At 31.8% G+C, this 6,000-nt stretch overlaps 2 long non-coding RNA genes across 2 annotated transcripts in view; both read right to left on the bottom strand.

Annotated features, from left to right (window-relative positions):
* The window catches only part of LOC111703701 (uncharacterized), a 4,329-nt gene extending 1,448 nt beyond the window's left edge, over window positions 1–2,881 (bottom strand). The window contains exons 1-4 of the long non-coding RNA XR_002765670.1: window positions 2,866–2,881; window positions 2,777–2,807; window positions 1,567–1,606; window positions 683–736 (exon numbers count right to left, since the gene is read on the bottom strand). This is a non-coding gene — a long non-coding RNA (uncharacterized LOC111703701). The remainder of the gene's footprint in view (window positions 1–682; window positions 737–1,566; window positions 1,607–2,776; window positions 2,808–2,865) is intronic.
* Window positions 2,882–2,904: 23 nt separating this feature from the next.
* LOC111703700 (uncharacterized) lies at window positions 2,905–5,802 on the bottom strand. Its single transcript, XR_002765669.1, has 4 exons — window positions 5,762–5,802; window positions 3,486–3,599; window positions 3,250–3,307; window positions 2,905–2,927 (listed from the first exon to the last, which is right to left on the bottom strand). It is a non-coding gene; the product is annotated as an uncharacterized LOC111703700 (long non-coding RNA).
* Between the last annotated feature and the right edge of the window lie 198 nt (window positions 5,803–6,000).

The raw sequence follows: 6,000 nt of genomic DNA, 5'->3' as shown, positions 1-6,000 counted from the left end.
ATAATAAACAGTAAACAGCTTAGACTTGATCCTTGAACAAGACCTATCTCTAATATTTCGACTAAGTCCGAGAAGGTACCATTTATATCGACTTTTTGCCCCCTGCCCCGTAAGATTCAAACCATTGTAATGTGTTGCCCCTAATTCCTGCGTTGTAAAGCTTTTTTAGAAGTATCTTGTAATCAATACAGTCGTAAGCTTTAGATATATCTAGCATGATAAGTAAAACAGATTCATTATTATTTAGTGCGCTGAAAATATAGTTTAAAAGCTTAGTAATTGCTTGCATAACATTGCGTCCCGGCAAAAAACCAAATTGATTTGTTTTAAAATCGTTATTATTGTTGAGAAATGAAAGCATTCGTTTATGCAGAATTTTTATAAGAAATATTCAGAATAGGTTTTTGTATACGTGTTAATTGTTCATCAGAAAAATATTTCTTATTCAAATGAAGTACCATCTGCAAAGCATGTATAATCATATGGTAGGGCAGGCCGCTTCAGTTCTATCTCCCTTCTATTCAATACTCCCTGTTTCCAGTTCATTGCATGTACCGGGCCGAATTTCAACTATGCCAGAGCAGGTAGTACAGTACAATACAGATTATATGAGACAAAAAACGGGACTGTACGCCAAATGAATAATCCCCTTCTAGAGAAATTTATGTGCCCTCACCCTTACCTTCTTCCATTTACGGGACAGTCTTGGAAGTTAACAGCTCCATGACAGATAGCACTTAATTATATTAATTATTGACAGATAGCACTTAATTATATTAATTAATAATTGACAGATAGCACTTAATTATATTAATTAATAACTGACAGATAGCACTTAATTATATTAATTAATAATTAACAGATAGTACTTAATTATATTAATTAATTATTGACAGATAGCACTTAATTATATTAATTAATAATTGAAAGATAGCACTTAATTATATTAATTAATTTTTGACAGATAGCACTTAATTATATTGATTAATAATTGACAGATAGTACTTAATTATATTAATTAATTATTGACAGATAGCACTTAATTATATTAATTAATAATTGACAGATGGCACTTAATTATATTAATTAATAATTGACAGATATCACTTAATTATATTAACTAATTATTGACAGATAGTACTTAATTATATTAATTAATAATTGACAGATAGCACTTAATTATATTAATTATTATTGACAGATATTAACAGCAATTAGATTGATTAATTATGGACAGATAGCACTTAATTATATTGATTAATTATGGACAGATAGCACTTAATTAAATTAATTAATTTTTGACAGATAGCACTTAATTATATTAATTAATAATTGACAGATAGCACTTAATTATATTAATTAATAATTGACAGATAGCACTTAATTATATTAATTAATTATTGACAGATAGCACTTAATTGTATAAATAATTATTGACAGATAGAACTTAATTAGATTTATTAAGTATGGACAGTTTTAAATGTTTTTTTTTGATATAGTAGAACTATATAAAATAAAAATCTGGATGAGCTCCCTGCTCCCTCGAATAAAAAATCCTAGACTGACCTGCAAACATCCGTGTAAACAGGTACGGTCAACTTGGTTCCTTGAAAAAAATTAAACTATTAAAATTAAATTTATTTTATACCTATAAGGGACTGTAGATTAAAATTTTAAGTTTTCTATTGAAAATTCTATAGTAAACTAATTAGATGTTTAGGAATATATTTCTCAAAAGAAATTTGTCAACTAATCAATTATTAATTCTTTTTCATCATTATATTGAATTTCTTAGTCTTTACGAATTTGTTCGCTGATTTCTAAAAATTCTTCAATTGTCGTCTTTTCAAAAAAAATTCCAAAAAATCTACAGAGAATGTGTGCGAATAATGAGAGATTACAGAGATTACGTTTTACATTGTCTGTAAATCTAAATGCACTTGTAAATAGCTACGCAAAACTTGTATTGCGATTAACCTAACCTGCCTATGTCTGTAAATAACAACGTCATCTGTAATGTGTCTAGTTAACATACGCTTGTATATAACAACGTACAACTTGTAATTACGTTGATTAACTGAACCTGTATCATAGAAAGCAAAATACACCCAGTTGGAATTAGAATCCGCTTTGATTACGGTGTGAGAGTAATTACTTCTTGGTTAGCAAACTAGAAGCATCCTGACTCCTCTTCTTGAAAGATAGATATAGATTGGGAACCGGTTTAAATAAATTGTGTCCAGATTGACATTGATAGTAAATCATTAGTACAAATAAATTGTGTCTAGATTGACATACACCATGATTTAAGCAGTGAGATACTCTGATCAAACACCAAAAATACACCATGATATGAGCAGTGAGATACTCTGATCAAAAACAAAAATACACCATGATTTGAGCCGTGAGATACTCTAATCAAACACCAAAAATAAGGATATCAAAACTCAACAGTGCGCAAAACTTGAATTGTAAAAGAATCAGGCATTCTTTAAGTACTCTGCATAAAACGGACTTTCAAAGTCAATTATTAAAAAAGTTGCTGTATGTCTAATTTACTACACTATCCTTTAAACCTTTCTGAGTAACAATGAGAAAGATAAAGGCATTGATAGAATATACAGAATATGAAAATAATCCATTTTTCTAGAGAAAACAGAGGTGTTCACAGACTGAAGTTGTGAATCTGACATGTCACTCTATACATGGAGAACTGCTTAAAATCAATTCTTTACTCGCCTCCAGCTCAAATTTTCTTGATTTATAAATAGTTCACCTGTCTGTAAGGTATCGGTTACACACTGAGTCTAAAAAAAATTTGTAAATCATTTTTTTAAACGAAAATTTGAATTTAGATAAAAGTACCTGTAACTTGTTTTAATAATAATAATTATACCTATTTTGATAATCAGACTCTGACGGAAAAACTGAAAATGTAAAAAATTCATGAAAAGAATATCCGTGGGGACTGAGGGGGGTATAAAAAAGTGGTTTCAACTATTTTAGACAACAAATGGGGGGACAGGTAAATATTACTAAGCCACTGTTTTATTTTCAATGAACTATGGTATACAGTCTACAGCGTACATGTACATTATAAAGCGTACATTGTACACTGCACAAAGTACATTGTAAACTATACAGCGTACATTGTAAACTGTACAGCGTACATTGTAAACTGTACAGCGTACATTTTATACTGTAAAGTGTACATGTAAACTGTACAATAAAAATTAAAGAATATTTTACCTTCACGCTCCGGGCATTCATCAGGGAGTAGGTAGGTTATTCCTCCCAGGTAAACAACCTGCAGTACAGTACAGAAAAGTACAGTACAGAACTAAACAGTGCATTACAGTACAGTACAGTACAGTACAGTACAGTACAGTACAGTACAGTACAGTACAGTACAGTGTTTAGTCCAAGTACAGTACAGTACAGTACAGTTCGGATCACTGCACTGTTGAATTTATCTAAGATTGTACCTGTGCTATTGCCGGAAATACAACTGAAATGTTTGATATAAGAACAATCAAGATGGCCACCTTCATACTGGAGTTTGGTTTGGTTTAGTTTAGTTTCTGTCAGCTGATTTCACACTAAAATTAATATATTTTAAAATAACTGTTTCCAGAAAGGGACAAAATTAAAGTCTGTTGATTAGGGGCTTATCATATTTTCTTGCCTTTTTGGAAAACCATTTTGTTCTCATTGTATCATATTTTCATGATTATTAGAACTGCCCCCCCCCCAATAAATATTTACTTGTATATTTACTCTAAATGTAAACTAAACAAAACTGTAGAATCAACAAAATGCATGAAGCTTAACCTTTCAAATTACTCAGATAAAAATGGACTAAAATAGTTTGTATTGCAACGGTTAAGCTGAAGTGTACACAAAAAATTCAGACAAAATGGCGCCTCAAGCGGATTTACTCTTTCAATTAATCATATTTTTGTATTTCTTTTTATAAAAGATCGCACGAAATAAAAACTTTAAAGAGAAATAATTGAATCAAATAAGATCAAAAATCACTCATTGCCTCTGTTTGTAATGGCTGAATTAAAACAATAAAAATAGTAAGTAAATAAATTAGCAATGAAATTAATTCAAAAATGTGAACTACTAATCATTATAAACATCATTATGAAATCAAATGATTAGAGGATGAATAAATCAAATTCAATTAAAAGTTCGTCTACATATGTATCAGTCCAGATACAATCCGTCCGCTATGAATATCAAACAGAACACGATCCACACGGCTACAATCCCGTGAACTATCAATGCCACTACCTGGGTGCGATCTTGTTTGCTATGTCAACCAGACAATAGTGATCTAATGATCAATGTCTTAAACAGGACACGATCCACATGGCTACAATCCCGTGAACTATCAACGCCACTACCTGGGTGCGATCTTGTTTGCTATGTCAACCAGACAATAGTGATCTAATGATCAATGTCTGACACAGGACACGATCCACACGGCTACAATCCCGTGAACTATCAACGCCACTATCTGGGTGCGATCTTGTTTGCTATGTCAACCAGACAATAGTGATCTAATGATCAATGTCTGACACAGGACACGATCCACACGGCTACAATGCCGTGAACTATCAACGCCACTACCTGGGTGCGATCTTGTTTGCTATGTCAACCAGAAAATAGTGATCTAATGATCAATGTCTTAAACAGGACACGATCCACACGGCTACAATCCCGTGAACTATCAACGCCACTATCTGGGTGCGATCACGTTTGCTATGTCAACAAGACAGTATTGATCTAATGATCAATGTCTGACACATAAATATATTCTGATTCACAATACCCTTCAAAGCTGTGTGTGACCAAGTATTGCATTAAATATCCATGTCTCCCATATTGAATATTTTTTTTTGCGGTTTCTCTACAAAAGTGACTTTTCTTGCTTCAGAAACGACGGAGAAACGAAGGTTTCAAAGGTAAATCGGACATGCTACTCTATAAATGGAGGGTCACTTGAAATTACGCATGTATTCCATTTAAGTATAATTACATCGTATAGATACTTGAAGCTTACACCACAGTATTAAGAGGGATTGCCTGATTTTGTGCCCCCCCCCCCCTTGTGGACATTGTGCCCCCTCTTAAGAAAATTACATAAATAACTTATTTTAACGCTTGTATCAAAAGTATCAATATTTTTTTTCAAAAAGGGGTTGTTCAGGGGGGGCACAATAATTTTTTTGCGCGCTGACGCGCGCTAAATGTGCCCCCCCCCTAGACAAATGCTTTCGTACGCCCCTGTGGGTGAGATCTTGTTTGCTATGTCAACCAAACAATAGCGTTCTATTGATCAATACCAATACTTATAACATGATCTTAATTTGTATGAATTTTGTCAGTCCCTTTCAGCCTGAAAGAGAGTTCAAAGTGTACAAATATCATTTAAATGTTCACAAATTATATGAAGTAGAGTACATAAATACAGTATGTTCCCTAGACTATCCATTTCAATTTCGAATATTTTTAAGTTGTTAAATAAACTTTATAAAATGATTTAGGTAATGAAAATCATTTGATTTATTGTTAAAACGGAAAATCATCGTTTGTAAAGTGAAAGCCATAGAGTCTATGTGAAATGATCATTGGTCAATTATGAAACCAGCCTATTTCATAATTTGGTTTTCTTTTAATATTAATTCTAGATTTTTATAAAATGATATTCCAGGGCCCAAAAGGTTATAAAGCACAAATATGTGAAGTACACCTGATGTATAGAAACAGTACAACACAATGGCCGTTTTACACTTTTTTGTAGTAAATTCCACTCTAATATATTCTATTCTCTTTGGTTTCAACGAAACCAAATTACTCTACACTGTAATCAAAGTGGAGTTCTGATTCTAACTGATCTTATTTACAAAATCTGTATGTGATATTTTAAGTTCCAATGTGCATTCACAATATTATATATAATCTAATCATAATACACAGCTATGTGTAGTG

Source organism: Eurytemora carolleeae, unplaced genomic scaffold (assembly GCF_000591075.1).
Source record: "Eurytemora carolleeae unplaced genomic scaffold, Eaff_2.0 scaffold453, whole genome shotgun sequence".
NCBI classification, from domain to species: Eukaryota; Metazoa; Arthropoda; class Copepoda; order Calanoida; family Temoridae; genus Eurytemora; species Eurytemora carolleeae.
This window is presented reverse-complemented; position numbering and strand designations above follow the sequence as displayed.